A 16,575-nucleotide genomic window follows, 5' to 3' on the forward strand; every position below is an offset into this window, starting at 1 on the left:
TCCACCACCCTTTCTACCCACCAACTTTGTAGCAGTTGTTAATTAAAAAAAAACAACAACACCCCTGCTTACAAAGGGAAAACTATTTAGAATATTTTGGATCTTCAAACCCAGAGTGAGAGTTGGGGGGAGGCTTAGGGGGCAAGGCTGCCCAGCACCCCAGCCTCTGGATGTCCCTTGGATCTGGACTTAGGCTAGCCCCCTAGTGGCAAGGCGGACCCGGCACTAAAGTTAGTGTCCGGTTGCATTTAGATGTGCGTTCATGACCATTAAGTAATAGTGCTTAAATTTGATACCTGCATTTGCAGGTATCAAATTTAGGCATGATTAGCCTAAGTTAATATGCATTAAGGGCACTCATATGTAGATGTACGTCAATAATGTGCATTGGCTTAGGCTAATGTGCATTAACACAGCTCACGTAGACATGCCTGATGCGAACTGCACGTGACAGTGTACTACCGAGATAGGTGAACTTGTCCGTTGCTTGAAGGGTTTGGCCATTCAGTGTGACAGTAGTCTCTGTGTAAGGCTTTCCTGGTGCAGGCTGGTGCATCATTGCTGTCTTCTTAGTGTCGATTGTGAGACAAAGGTTTCACTACCAAAAGAGAAATGATTCATACTTTGTTGCATGTCAGACTCAGATCTGGAATTCAGAGAACAGTAAACAGAAGATCACAAACATTCACTTCCTCTAACTTCATCTTCACCTGTAGTCACCTCAAACTGAAGAGTTTACCATCATTCCATAACTGATGTCAATCCCAGTGTCACAGCCAGAAAAGGCATCTGTAAGCATGGCACAGAAGATCATACTGATGAGGGTTGGGGCCAACACAAAGCCCTGCTGACTTCATTGGTGACTGGGAGTGGTTCAGATGCCTCACGAGGCATCATCCACAATGTGGATGATCATGCCAGCATGGACTTGCTGAATCACTGAGATTAATTTCTCTGGGCAATCAAATTTTACCATGATCTTCCAAAGGCCCTTTTGTCAGGTCAATGAAAGTCATGTACAGGTTGAAGTTATGAAGTTGGCCGCCAGTACATCACTGTAGTCAGCAGAGCTAATAGCATACTGGGATGCATTAGGCAATGTGTCGTGAGCAGTGCTAAGGAAGTGATATTTCCTCTCTACTCAATGCCAGTGAGAATACAGATGGAGTCCTGTGTCCAGCTCTGGGTGCTGCACTTAACCCCCCCCCCCAAAAAAAAAAAACCCAAAAACATAGAGATACTTGAAAGGGTCCAGAGAAGGGCCACAAGTATGGTGAAGGAACTAGAGGACAAACGTTATGAGGAAAGACTCAGGGATGTGGGGCTGTTCAGCCTGGGCAAGAGAAGACTGAGGGGGACTTGGTAGCCATCTCCAAGTGTGTAAGGGGTGAATATCAGGAGCTGGGAGATAAACTGTTCAGTAGGATGCCCCAGGGGAGGACAAGGAGTAGTGGACATATAGCATTAGAGGATGGTTTCAGGTTGGATGTAAGGAAGAACTTCTTCATTCTGAGGGTGACCAGAATCTGCCCAGGGAGGTGGTGCAGTGTCCAGCCTTCAAAGTCGTCAAGAGGAGACTGGACAGACACCTTTTTCTGGGATCATTTGATGTCAGCAGTATCCCTGCCAAGGGCAGAGGGCTGGCCTCGATGATCTTTTGAGGTCCCCTCCAGCCCTTAGTGTTCAATGATTGTGTCACAGAGAGATATCAGACATCTAAATTCGGGATCTGAGTTCCTCCCTGGGAGTTAGGGAGTCATGCTGCAGTGGCACTGAGGATGTGTTACCTGCAGTTACCTGCAGTTAAAATGCGATCATCTCCAAGTCGAAGCAGTGCCAACTTTGCATGGCAAGGGTAGGGCTTTTCATGCCAGGAGCGAGGGGTATCTCCAGATGGTGTTAGGGAACACGTGTAAAGCCCTTGTCAGACCACTCCACGGAGGTAATATGAGCACAGGTTGCTGGTTGTCAATCCCAGCCCTGGGGAAGCACTGGAGTCTTCCCCCAGTCGTGTACTTCAGCTGTCAGAAAACAGCTGAGAGAAGAAATTAGCAAGAGGATGGGCATTTTACCCAGCTTTCTTTGGCCAGCCCATGAATTGAAATGTGCTACTTAAAGTATTTATCACCAAAAGCATAATTATTATGTAGGAGATGCATGAATTCAAGTTTCCCTTGCCATCTTAAACAGTCTGCTTATGCAGGCCTTCAGATACAGTCCTTTATTGTGTGACTGCACGAGACTTCCCTCATATTACCCCTCTGGAGAAAAATCTAGGCAAGGAATGGCAGGATGCAAGTCCCTAGCACTGAAAGGGTTAATTGAGCCTGGAGGCAGGAGTAAATAACAGGCACATCTGAGCATAGTCGGTCCCAGCTGGCTCCAGGCTTCACTGGGAGGCAACATAAATGTCCCCTCCTCAGAGTGACTGATCCCCATGCATATCCCAGGCAGGGAGTCCTCACTCCTGCTGCACCAGGACACAGGTAAGTTGTCTGGGTTCAGGGCAGGTCTTTGGCATTTCTTTTGCAAAAGCAGGATCTGTTGATTTTTCCCTTGGAGGAAAATGCTGATCAGGAGCAGTCCTACAAACTTCTTTCACACACACACGTGTATTGCATACACTTCATGGAAACACAACCGCAAACACTCTACAGCAAGCAGAACATAGGAGGGAGAATGGGAAGGGCATTTTAAAGCTGTTCAGGATATCAGGGTTGGGTATTTGACCAGTCTAATAAATTTTAGTCAATTGACTGGTCAATTATTAGTCAAAACTTGTAAAAAAAAAAAAAATAAGCAAACAGACTCCCCGAAAAGCACAAAAAACCCCACATTTTTAATTAATATATGTCAAAAAGCAATACATTATATTTCTTGCAACAAAACTACAGAAAATGTAGGGTTTGGGGTTTTTTTGTTTGTTTTGTGGGGGTGTAAATTTTCTACTATTTTTGAATGGTACAGAATATGCGGTCAATTGACTGATCAATTGACAATATTTGACCGGCCAATTGACTGTTTTCCCAGACCTACAGCAGATAAATTGCTTAATGAATTGCACAGAGACCCAGACTGGAGGGCTATATGCCCTATGGCACAGAGCAAGGCAGACCAGCTACCTCCTTCCTCCAACACACACTCTCCTTGTCTACCTGGGCCCAATTTTGGTGATTGATTTGGGCCTAAAAAGGGGCATAACCAGGAGCTCCAGAGATTTCAAGGCACCAGCAGGAGCACCAGCACACGGCAGTCAAGACACCCCACTTCAGTGGTAAGAGCCAAGCCCTAGGAGCTAGCTGAGTTTTCCCTGGTGCTTAAACGAAACACCAGTGAATGCAGAAAGAAGAGAAAGAACTGCTGAACACCTCCTGCTTGCTCTGTGATGCATCAACCCCCCCAGATCCATCTCAGCAATGCTGCTGCCTAACTCTTTGTCTCCCTATTCCATCCATTTCCATTTGGCTTTTCTCCCCTATTGGTACCACATTACATTGGACTTTGTTACATGTCATTTTGCCATCTGAAATGTTAAAGCATGTTATTAGAGTATAATCCTGCCCTCCAAAAAGTTTGCAAGTGCTTCTCCTCACAACGAGCTGCTTTTTATAAGGCTGCTGCTGCTAAACCATGAGCTTAGAACAAGGGTCCGCACTATAATTAGCCACATCAAGACCATCTGAAACCAAGCCTGTCACGCGCAGTTACAAACACCCCATCAAGTAATATCTTCCCTAGCCACCAATCAAACACATCTTTGCTGGAGATACCCCAATATTACAAACTGCAGCAAGGGAAGTTTAAGTTATATATTAGGAAAAAAAATTCTCACTAGGAGGGTAGTAAAGCATTTGAACAGGCTCCCAGAGAGGTTGGTGGGATGTATATCCTTTGAGGTTTCTAAAACCAAGTTAGACAAAGCCCTGGCTAGGATGATCTGGTTGCGGCTGGTTGGCTCCAAAGCTTTGGAGACAATTCAGAGATTTGGCCATAGGGTATAACGGGGAATCAGTGAAGTCCCTGTGTTGTTTTTTCAAAGCTTATAACAATTTAAACCAAGAAACCCTACATTTCTTTGGCAGTTTTCTTAGCAACTATATGGTCTTTCCTTGTTTTTAACACATTTCTTATTGGAACAATTCTGCTTTTTCTGTGTAATATTTGGACCTGTTAACAAGTTTTTAGAAGTTTTAATTGATAGTTCACCGGTCAGTTGACCAAATTTTATTTGACCGATCTAATACACAACCCTAGTTTGAAGAAGAGAGCTGATTCAGTGATTTGCGATGCACCCATCAAGATGATGATGTCAGAACAAACCCTGTACTTTATTTGCAAACAATTATGGATCTTATACTGAGAGCTGTGGAAAAGACCGAGGGGTGTTCAGCATCACGCCTGATGCTTCTGCAGCTCATAGACTTGTGTGTATGTTGTGTCTCCCCACACAAGTCTGACAGCTCTCAGCCTGCGGTCCCAGGTAGGATTTCTGCTTTTTATCTTTGCAAATCGCTGGTTGGACCCTGGAAGCCAGGGGGTGGATTCAATGGCATGGCACAGCACTCCCCTTTTTCTGAAAACTGGAGCACCATGCACTGAAGATTTCCAAATCTGTATAAAATCTATGGACTGAAGATACAATTGCATATCTATTGGCCATTCAGGTTGAGAAATGACATACCGCTTTGTCCAAATGATGGAAGAATTGGAGCCAAAAGTGAAAGGGGAGGAGCGGGGCTGGGGGGATCTGGACATTAATTTCTACATTTCTATTGTGTACAGAAGAGCTGCCACACACTCCAGGGCATCTGGGAGATTTTCCATTTCATCTCTGCTCGGTGTTGAAAAGTAGCATGGGTGCCATCTTCACTGTTCCCGGGTGACTGCAATATAAATCCTCACACAATGGTCCAAGGAGCTGAGCTATGTCTCTGGCAGTGATGATCTACAAGTGTACATGGGCTATGCAAAGCTAACAAAAGCAAAAGCTACTTTTCTGGGTGATTTGTTCAACAATGACTTGTAACGGCATCATTATAAGCCACTCGGTTGTGTCTCTCATCGTGCTCAGGTCTACGATTCCTGGAAACATATCCAAATCTTCCCTGAGTGTGTGCACAATTCCCTTTCACACTGACCAGCAGCCAAGCTGCTCTCTAAATGCTTGGATGGAAATCCTGGAAAAAATCAGTCTTCCGGGATGATTTTCCTGCATTGTCATTCATAATTATTTCTGCTTCTTGTAGCAATTGTTCTTGGGGCTTCCTTCTTCATAGCACTCAGTGGTGTCACAGCATTATAGAAAAGAAATGCTGGAAGGAACGTTGGGAGGTCACATGTAGTCCAACCCCCTATTCAAAGATGGACCAGCTCCATCTTCTTCACCCCAGCCAAAGCTTTGTCTAGCCGGGTCTTCAAAACCTCCAAGGGTGGAAAGTCCACAACCTCTATGCATTGCTGTTCCAAAGTTTTATGGCTCTCCTAGTAAAGGAGTTTTTTTCCTAACATCCAACCTCAACTTCCCTTGCTCCACCTGGAGCCCATTGCTCCTTGTCCTGTCATCTGCCCCCACTGAGGACAGCCCAGCTCCATCCTTTTTGCAACCCTCCTGCAGGGAGTTGAAGGTTGCTATCAAATCGCGCCTCGGTCTTCTCCTCTTCAGACTAAGCCCACTTCCCTTGCCTCTCCTCACCAGTCAAGTCCCCAGCCCCTGAACCATTTTTGTTGCCCTCCACTGCACCCTCTCCAATGTGTACACGTCCTTTCTGTAGCGGGGGCCCAAAACTGGACACAAGACTTCAGACATGGCGTCACCAATGCCAAATAGAGGGGAAGAATCACTTCCCTCCTACCAAGGCATCCCAGGATGCCATTATCCTTATTCAAAACAAGGGCACACTGCTGGCTCATATGCTTTGGGGTATGATGGCAAAACAGGTAAGAAGTGTGGCCATGGCTCCAACACATATAGTTGAGCTTTGGCTCTGCACTTACACCAAAGTCCAGGCTTTAAATGAGTATCTAGTCATTTAAGAGGAGTTAGTGATGGCTATAGGTAGTGCAAGTCACATGACTGGGAGCCTTAGGCACACTAACCCAACGAGCCTCATGGACCTGACTTTGGCCAACTTCAGGGCACACTCGTGGTTTGCCTGGTTTCCGGTTCTGATGCCAGTGGAAATGCTGGGCATAGCATTGTGTTGGTGCCATTGGCTACAGGAACTGGTGAGCCTTAGCCACGCTTGCCCAAGGGTCCACATTGGCCAGGTTAGACCTCAGACCAACTTCATGATGCACTCATGGTTCTCCTTAATTCAGGTTCTGTTGGCATTTCTATTTTTCAGTCTATCCAAGGAGAAGTAAATTTGAATTCAGAGTTGATGGGTGTAAGGGGGAGGAAGGAGACTGAAGTAAGGAAAATAGAAGTGCCACTGATTTTGAAAGGCAGCAATATGATGTATAAAGAATAAATGTGAGTGGGCCAAGGGAAATGGCCCTGTCCTTCAAATGACAATATCTACAACTCTACATTACATTTCTAGGATGAGATTTGCAAAAATCTCTCAGCCCTTGCCTGACTGCTTCTGCTAAAACCAATGGCAATATCCCTGTTTATTTACTTGGGGAAGAGTCAATTCATCTCTGAATACTTTGAAATACCTATTTAGTTAGAAAGCCTATCGGTCTTTCACACCTTTACTTCCTGTGACTTTGTGTAAGTCTCTGTCCTGAGAACGGGGCTGCATTCCAAATTGAGGAACCTAATCCTGTCCTGAACGATTCATTTCTTTGCATGTTTCTAACTAATTGACTTGGTGCTTCTAGGGGCAGTGATGGTTGTTGCGAGGGAAAGAGAGCCCATTCAGGCCAGGCTGGAGATGAACAGGCTGTCATGTCAATGCTGAATGCCAGTACTCTCTTCCACCCTGCTGCCTTCCTCCTGGTTGGGATCCCGGGCCTGGAGGCCACCCAGTTCTGAATTGCCTTCCCTTTCTGCATCATGCATGTCATTGCCATGGTGGGAAATGTCATTGTCTCCTTCATTATAAAGACCGAGCCAAGCTTGCATGAGCCCATGTACCTTTTGCTGGCCATGCTGGCCATCACTGACCTGGTCCTGTCCACTTCCACCGTACCGAAAATGCTGGGCTTCTTCTGGCTGGACTCCAGGGAGATTGGTTTCCATGCCTGCCTCGCTCAGATGTTCTTTAGTCACGCCTTCTCAACGGTGGAGTCGGACATTCTCATGGTCATGGCACTGGACAACTACATTGCTATCTGCTACCCGCTCCGGCACTCCAGCATCCACTCCATCCCCATGACCAAGACAATAGGCAGCCTAATGTTGACATGAGGCATCTTCTTGGTGATCTCCTTCTCCATCCTCACCAGCCAGCTTCCCTTCTGCGGGCACCGCCTCATCTCCCACTCGTACTGCGAGCACATGGCTGTGGTGAAGCTTTGCGTGTGGAGGCACCAGAGCCAACGTTGTGTATGGCCTACTTGTGGCTTTTGTGGTGGTGGGCTTTGATGTGCTCATGATCTTTTGTCCTATGCCATGATCCTGTGGACGGTCATGAGGCTCCCATCCACCGAGGCCCGTCTCAAAGCTGTTAGCACCGGCACTTCCCACACCAGCATCCTCTTGGCATTCTACATCCCCGGCCTCTTCACCTTCCTCACCCACCGATTTGGCCACCACATCCCGCACCACGTTCACATCATGGTGGCCAATCTCTACCTCCTGGTGCCCCCAATGCTGATCCCTATCATGTATGGGGTGAGAACCAAGGAGATCCGGGACAGGGTGAACTGTCTGTTCCACCCAAAAGGGGTCTGAGCCAGGCTGGTGGGGGAAGGTGTGGGGGGGTTGACAAATGACATCTTAGTGTCACTACTTACCAGGGTCATTTGTTTCATGGAGCTCTTTAAAACTGCCCTGCCCTCCATAAGAACAAACATTCGCTGGGTCATACCATTGCCTATCTAGCTCAGTGGCATTTCTAGGATGAGTTTTGCAAAAACCTCTCAGCCCTTGCCTGACTGCTTCTGCTAAAACCAATGGCAAAATCCCTGTTTTTTTACATGGGGAAAGAGTTGATTAATCTCTGAATACATTGAAATACCCATATAGTTTGAATGCCTATGGGTATTTCACACCTTTACTTCCTGTGACTTTGTTTAAGTCGCTGTCCGGAGAATGGGGATGGAATTCAAATTGAGGAACCTGATCCTGTCTAGAGGAATTCTTTTGTTGCATGTTTCTGACTAATTGACTTGGTGCTCCCAAGTGAGGTGATGGTTGTTGCCGGGGAACAAGAGCCCTTTCAGCCCAGGCTGGAGATGAACAGCCTGTCATGTCAATGCTGAATGCCAGTACTTCCTTCCACCCTGCTGCCTTCCTCCTGGTTGGGATCCTGGGCCTGGAGGCAACCCAGTTCTGGATCACCTTCCCTTTCTGCATCATGTATGTCATTGCCATGGTGGGAAATGTCATTGTCTCCTTCATTATAAAGACCGAGCCGAGCTTGCATGAGCCCATGTACCTTTTCCTGGCCATGCTGGCCATCACGGACCTGGTCCTGACCACTTCCACTGTACCCAAAATGCTGGGCGTCTTCTGGCTGGACTCCAGGGAGATTGGTTTCCATGCCTGCCTCGCTTAGATGTTCTTTATTCACACCATCTCGTCAGTGGAGTCGGGCGTTCTCATGGCCATGGCGCTGGACTGCTACATTGCTAGCCACTACCCTCTCCGACACTCCAGCATCCTCTCTATCCCCGTGACTAAAAAATAGGCAGCCTCGTGCTGACACGTGGGGTCCTCTTGATAAGCCCCTTCTCCGTCCTCACCAGCCAGCTTCCCTTCTGCGCGCATCGCCTAATCTCTCACTCGTACTGCGAGCATATGCCTGTGGTGAAGCTGGTGTGTGGAGATGCCAGAGCCAACGATGTGTATGGCCTATTTGTGGCTTTCTTGGTGGGAGGCTTTGATGTGCTCGTGATCTCTGTTTCCTATTCCATGATCTTACGGACAGTCATGAGGCTCCCATCCACCGAGGCCCGTCTCAAAGCCGTCAGCACCTGCACTTCCCACACCTGTGTCATCCTGGCGTTGTATGTCCCAGTCCTCTTCACCTTCCTCACCCACCAATTTGGCCACAACATCCCACACCATGTTCACACCATGGTGGCCAATCTGTACCTCCTCGTGCCCCCAGTGTTGAACCCTATCGTGTATGGGGTGAGAACCAAGCAGATCTGGGACAGGGTGAACCGTCTGTTCCACCCAAAATGGGTCTGAATCAGGCTGGGTGGGGTGGGGGGTTGAAAAATGGCATCATAGTGTCACTACTTACCAGGGTCATTGTTTCATGGAGCTCTTCAAAACTGCCCTGCCCTCCATAAGAACGAGCATTCACTGGGTCAGGCCATTGCCCATCTAGCTCAGTGGCAGAGTTTGCATGCGGAAGGGAAGGCCAAATAGGGCATATCCACAGTTTTCCACTCTGTGCCCTTGTGCCATTGCAAAGGTTTAGGATATTTTTATTCATATTCTGCACTCCCGTCTCATATTCAGTACCAGGAAGTGGTCTAATCTACTGGACCCCAGAGCCCAGCCTCCTGAACTGGGCCACCCAAATATCTTCCGCAAACTTTCCATAGCACTGAGTTTGACACACTGTTGTGAAGTATAAGCTCATCTTGCTAGTATTAAACCTGCTATCCTTTAATGTGTGTCCCGTAGTGATGTGCAATTTTGACAATTGTTAGGATGTTTGTTCGTGTGTGTTCATGTGTGCAGTGGGACTGTTTGTGAAGGCATGCATTCAAGTGTGTGCATGCCATTTCAGTGCTAATATGTGCACCCTAGTTACTTTGCAGCCCAATGATGTATGCATGTGGCCCAGCCACCTACAGAGGGTTCCTGATTGAGAGTATGGTCGGGGGTGGAAAGGTAAGAAACATTTATTGACTTAACTAAAACACAACTACGCGTAGTAACAAGACAAACAATGACAAATAAAAGCAATTTACATCGACATCTTATCAGCAGTCCCCTCAATTGCCTGATACACAGCAAGCTTCTCTTTCCACAAAGTTCAGCGAAGTCAGGCTTTCCTGAATGACACTGTCCAAAGGGGTACCAGGAAGCACCCTGGAATGCAGTCCTTGGGCTCCTCGAGATCCACGGGCCCACTGATCCAGGCAACAGCTAACTAATCCTTTTCACAGAGCTCTGTCTTCCTTCTGAATGGTTTCCATATATTTCAGCCAATTTAAAGCTTCGGATTGGTTTTGATAACGTACAACCACTCAGATTTCTTTTAGTTCAACTTTCCTTAGACTGACCAATTAACAGTACAAACCATGCATTCATTTCACAAGGTAATTTTAAATACACCATAGGGCCTAACTACTTCAAGGCTTTGCTAAATTTACTAGGCCTTACTTTATACAAGGCCCAACTACATCTTAGACTGAATTAGGTTTTTAGCTACAACATATAGCTTAATATCTAAACAAATACAGAAAAAACACTTTGTCTAATCTTCAAAGTGCCATCAGCAAGCACCTTTATCACGCAGACATAATTTCAGCTGTCACAGCATTTTGTCATATTTCTCAATTCATTGAACAACCAAAGGAAGCCATGAGACCCAGCGTTGTGGGCTGCCCATCAAGCAGGGACCACTATATATTTAAAGTCATGAATTGTTTCTAGAGGTCCCAAGCATGCTGGATTCTCTCCAAATACAGAAAGGAGTCAGTGCTTGCCTGGAGAGCTTCCTGTCCAAGAAGGACCACCCAAAGAAAGGAAGAATGATGTTTTGCTATCAGCACATTAAAGCCTTGGTCTGGCAAGCCTAGGCCTCTTTCCCAAGTCTCTCATGGGGGCTGTGGCAGGGGCAGGAATTGAATCCTAAAATAGTGACTTCAGGTTCCTGAGTCCTGGGGGATTGTCTTAACTAGAAAATCAACCTTCTGCTCCAACTGCTAGCTGTTCCCATCATCATCATCATCATCATTGGTACTGTTGTTAGAAGGATGATGACTCTATTCTTGAACCAGGACCTCAGGCTGTAGATCACTGTTTGAATATGGAACAAAAAGAAGGTTTCTTGCTCCAGAGACATGGCAAAGTTAGGGTTCAGGGCTGGTGCCCATCTGTGTGGTCCCCAGGCATTTCAGACAGGGACTAATTATGTTCCCTCCTTTATGTCCAGACCTCTTGATAGAAACCTCCCATCTGACAGCTGGTGACACTGCCAATAGATAATTCCCAGTAATCAAAAATCATAGCAATGAGATAATAGGAATGATGCTGTGGACTGCAATAGAGTCATTCCAGATTTACACCAGCACAATGAGAACTAATCCAACCCAATAACATTTGGAGACTCATGTATATAACCTTTTCAAAAATCTCTTAGAGTAGCAAGAGCTGGTCATGGCGTTAGAGCTGTGTCTGGGACAGACAGTTAAGACACCGAATTACAGATTTAACCCAGGATTCTGGTTCAGTCTATTTTAGCATACATAGGCCAAAAAAAGGAACTGTAGATTAAAGCTTCCCCAAGCCGGGGAGATATCTGAATCTGAGAAGTTGCTTTAAGTTTATTTCTCATATCTAGAACAGCAACCAGTAACAGCTACACAGGTATATAAAAAACAAAACATACTGTGGGCTGGCAAAGTCTGTGGTTGGGCTGGTTGGGAATTGGCTAAGTGGTCAAATCCAGAGAGTGGGTTGGGTCTGCATCGTCCTGGCAGGCGGTGGTCAGTAGTATCCCGCACGGCTTGGTTCCTGACCCCAGGCTGCTCAACATCTTTATCCACAATTTAGATGTGGACATGGAAGGTGCACTGCCCAAATCTGTGGACAATAGTAAGTTATGGGGAAAAGCGGTCACACTAGGGGACAGGATACCGATCCAAGTGCACCTGAACAAGCTGGAAAGGTGGGTGGAGCTTAACTGGATGCAGTTCAATGAGGATAAATGCAGTGCTTCATCTGGGGAGAAGTAGCCAGCAACATGAAGGTCAGTCAGGAGGAGATGTCCTGGCCAACACGATGACTGAAAGGGACCTCGGGGTTATGGCTGATCACAGGATGAACATGAGCCGCCAGTACAACACTGTAGTCAGCAGAGCTAAGAGCACACTGGGATGTATTAGGCAATGTGTCGTGAGCAGTGCTAAGGAAAGATATTTCTTCTCTACTCAACGCCGGTGAGAATACAGGTGGAGTCCTTTGTCCAGGTCTGGGTGCTGCACTTAAAAAAAAAAAAAAGCCCTAAAAAAAGTAGAGATACTTGAAAGGGTCCAGAGAAGGCCCACAAGAACGATGAAGGGCCTAGAGGACAAACTTTATGACAAAATACTAAGGGATGTGTGATATTTCAGCCTGCACAAGAGAAGACTGAGGAGGGACATGGTGGCCATCTCCAAGTGTGTAAGGGAGCTGGGAGATAAACTGTAAGCTGGGATGCCCCAGGGGAGGACAAGGAGCAGTGGACATAAACCATTAGAGGACGGTTTCAGGTTGGATGTAAGAAAGAACTTGTTCATGGTAAGGCTGACCAGAATCTGGACTAGACTGCCCAGGGAGGTGGTGCAGTGTCCAGCCTTGGATGTCTTCAAGAGCAGACTTGACATACACCTTTTTCTGGGATCATTTGATGTCAGCAGTATTCCTGCCTGGGGCAGTGGATTGGACTTGATGATCTTTCGAGCTCCCCTCCAGCCCTTAGTCTTCCATTATTGTGTCACAGAGAGATTTCAGACGTCTAAATTCGTGATCTGAGTTCCTCCCTGGATGCTAGGGAGTCTAAGGGCCATGTTGCAGTGACACTGAGGATGCATTACCTGCAGTTAAAATGCAAGCATCCCCAAGATGAAGCAGTGCCAACGTTGCATGGCAAGGGTAGGACTTTACAAGCGTGGAGCAAGGGGTATCTCCAGATGGTGTTAGGGAACACGTGTTCAGCCCTTGTCAGACCACTCCATGGGGGTAGTATGAGCACAGCTTGCCGGTTGTCAATCCCAGCCTTGGGGAAGCACTGGAGTCTTCCCCCAGTCGTGCACTTCAGCTGTCAGAAAACAGCTGAGAGCAGAAATTAGCGAGAGGATGGGCATTTAACCCATCCTTCTTTGGCCAGCCCATGAATTAAAAATTGCTTCTTAACCAATTTATCACTCTAATCATAATTATTATGTAGGAGATGCATGAATTCAAGTTCCCCTTGCCATCTTAAACAGCGTCCTTGTGCAGGCCTTCTGATACAGTCTTTTATTATGTGTCGGCAAGAGACTTCCCTCAAATTACCCCTCTGGAGAAAAATCGAGGGAAGGAATGGCAGGATGCAAGTCCCTAGCACTGAAAGGGTTAATTGAGGCTGGAGGCAGGAGGCAAGACAGGCACATCTGGGCATAGTCGTTCCCAGCTGGCTCGGGGCTTCACGTGGACGCAACATAAATATTCCCTGCTCGGAGTGGCTGATCCCCGAGCATATCCCAGGCAGGGCGTCCTCACTCCTGCTGCACCAGGACACAGGTGAGTTGTCTGGGTTCAGGGCAGCTCTTTGGCATTTCTTTTACACTGTTGACTTGGTATTTAAAGGAGAACACTGATCAGGAGTACTACAAACTACACACATGCACATGCACAGACATGCACACACACAGAGAGGCAAAAAAAAAAAAACATATCTAAAATGACATCTAAAACTACAAAAAATATAGGGTGAGTTTTTTTGCTGGTCTGTTTGTAAATCTGCTTTGATTTTTGTCTGGTCAAAAAATATGCAGTCAATAGACCAATGAATTGACAATATTTAACTGTCCGATTGACTGGCTCCCCAACCCTACAGCAGATAAATTACATCTTGATTGTTAGCTCAGAGGTCCAGGCCAGAGGGCTATATGACCCATGGCACAGAGAAAGGCAACCCAGCCATCTCCATCCCCAGCACACACAGCTCTTCTCCACCTGGCTCCATTTTTGGTGATATTTTGGGGCCTGAAGGGAGGAGGAGCCAGGAGCTCCAGAGGTTTCAAGGCACCAACAGGAGCACCAGCACAGCGCAGTCAAGACACCCCGCTTCAATGGCAAGAGCCAAGCACTGGGAGCTAGCTGGGTTTGCCCTGGTGCTTGAAGGAGACACCAGCGAATGCAGAAAGGGCAGCAAGGGTCCAAAACCAGCCCCTTTGGGGAGAGGTTTTCACTTTTTTCCAGAGCCCATTAGTCACCATCTGAGCCTAGACCTTTGGTTTTGCACGTCCTCGTCAAGGAGGCCAAGAGCAGCTATAACATAATGGTCAGGTCTGTCCATGCAGAACATAACATCTTTCCTGAAGGATGGATGCCAGCTTCCTACAAGGTTTAGAATGTTTTTCTTCTTACAGTCCTTTACTTTTCTGCAGGTTAAGCCTATTGCCATGTGTCCACACTCTGGTTCAGGGGAACAAGGGTTTTCCTCTTGTGTAGCAGCTTTTTAAAGGTTTGTAAACCACTCTCAAGTCCCCCCTTACTATCCTTTTCTTCGAGTCAGGCAACTCCAAGTCCTCCCATATTTTTCTTTCATGATACATTCCAGCCCTTTTACGATCTTATTGCTCATGTCTGATCTCTGCATTTTCTCTGGGTCTTAAAGCTCACTGTCCAGAGCTGGACACAAGACACCAGCCAAGCAGCTGCCAGGCGTGGGTCCTACCACTTCCTGTGGCTTGCACAACACTCTGACATATGCCTTTAACCTTTTTATTTCCATTGCAAAATCCTGCTGATTACGTTGAATCTATGACATACCAAAGCACCCAGATCCATCTCTGCAAAGTTCCTGCCTATTCTCTTAGCTCCTATTCCATCCACTTCCATTCGGTTTATCTTCCCTACTGTACATTGGCCTTTCTTACTTTTAATTTTTCTGTCTGGAATTTGAAAGCATGTTACTGGAGCATAACCCTGCCCCTCAGAAAGGTTGCAAACTCTTCTCTTCACAAGGAGCTGTCTTTTATAAGGCTCTAGAGCCCAAGCCATGAGACTAAAGCAAAGGCTCACACTGCAATTAGACACTACAAGCCCATCTGAAACCGAGTACATAACATGCAGTTGCAAACACCCAGGCAAGTAGTTTGTGCCTCAGGCACCAATCAAACAGATGCTTATGGCAGAGACCCAGATATTGCAAGTTGCAGCCAGGGAAGTTGTGCTTAGATATTAGGAAAAAACCAACTTTCTCAGGAGGAGGGTAGTAAAACACTGGAACAGGTTACCCAGAGAGGTGGTGGAGTCTCCATCCTTGGAGGTTTTGAAGACTTGGCTAGATGAAGCCTTGGCTGGGGTGACCAAATTGGGGCTTGTCCTGCTGTGAGCAGGGTGTGGGGCTAGATTTGGTTGCCTAAGGTTGTAGAGGGGAAGCTCACTGGGAGAATTTGCCGGGCAACTTTAAAAAAGGGTGGCAGCATGGCTTCAGAGGTATAGTGGCATTAATGGGTGGTTTTGCTGCAAGTTGGTGTGGAGATATCTGGGTGGCTGTTTGCAGGAACAGCTTGACTCTGTGTTTCCAACTGTGTGCACAGTACTTTGTTCCACATAGGGGTTGTGCGGCTGATTGAAGTGTGTACTAGGGCGAAGTGTAAACCAGGCTGGCTTTGTCCCATGTTGATGGCTTCAGCCAAATAGAAGGCAGGGCAAATTTACACCTGATAAACTAAGTAAAGCAGCAATGTGGTCAACAATGCACTTCTAAACGACCATGTCAAGTCTGGTAACACCACCAGGTAGATATTACACTTTTACCAGTATACATGACTGGGAACCAGTCTATACCCATAAGAGAACAGAAGTTTGATACACACAGATGGGATTAAAAAAGGCAGAGCCGTGTCTAAGATTTCAGCTCTCCATCAAAGGGCAAATATGTGCTCTGTTCACCTGTGTCTAACCAGTACAGACCACTCTTTTGTCTGGTGGCAAGGACGGGGTCCGGGATTTCTGGTTCCCCAGTGTTGCACTAATGATACCTGAATGCATGTTGAACCCACAGGAAGCATGTCTCCAGTTTTCTGCCAACGATCTAGTTCAGACAACAACTAGCACTGCAGTATCCAAAGTCATAAGGGTCTGAAGTAGGGACCTGGAGATCCAAGGGTTAAACAAACAGCTTGAAAAAGGTTGGGAAGCCAATTAATTTACCAGTTAAATATTGGCAATTGACTGCATATTTTATGACCTTCAGAGATTTAAATAATGTAACCAAAAAAACATTTCTTCGGTAGTTTTCATGGCAAAAATACGATCTTTCCTTGTTTTCCATACATTTCGTATAGGAATAATTCTGCTTTTTCTGTGTATTATTTGCACCTGTTAACAAGTTTTTACAAGTTTTAATTGATAATTCACCAGTCAGTAGACCAAACTTTATTTGACTGATCAAATACCCACCCCTAGTTTGAAGAAGGGAGCTGATTCAGTGATGTGCAATGCTCCCATGAAGATGATGATGTCAGAACAAACCTTGTACCTTATGTGCAAACAATTATGGATCTTATACTGAGAGCTGTGGAAAA

The 16,575-nt window shown here is 46.4% G+C and overlaps 2 pseudogenes; both read left to right on the top strand.

Moving 5' to 3' along the window:
• The first annotated feature begins 6,892 nt into the window (after positions 1–6,892).
• On the top strand, positions 6,893–7,840 carry LOC102574787 (olfactory receptor 52R1-like; annotated as a pseudogene).
• A 517-nt stretch (positions 7,841–8,357) lies between these two features.
• On the top strand, positions 8,358–9,304 carry LOC102575021 (olfactory receptor 52R1-like; annotated as a pseudogene).
• The last annotated feature ends 7,271 nt before the right edge of the window (positions 9,305–16,575 follow it).

The sequence above is a fragment of the Alligator mississippiensis genome, chromosome 1 (assembly GCF_030867095.1).
Source record: "Alligator mississippiensis isolate rAllMis1 chromosome 1, rAllMis1, whole genome shotgun sequence".
In the NCBI taxonomy this organism is placed as follows: Eukaryota; Metazoa; Chordata; order Crocodylia; family Alligatoridae; genus Alligator; species Alligator mississippiensis.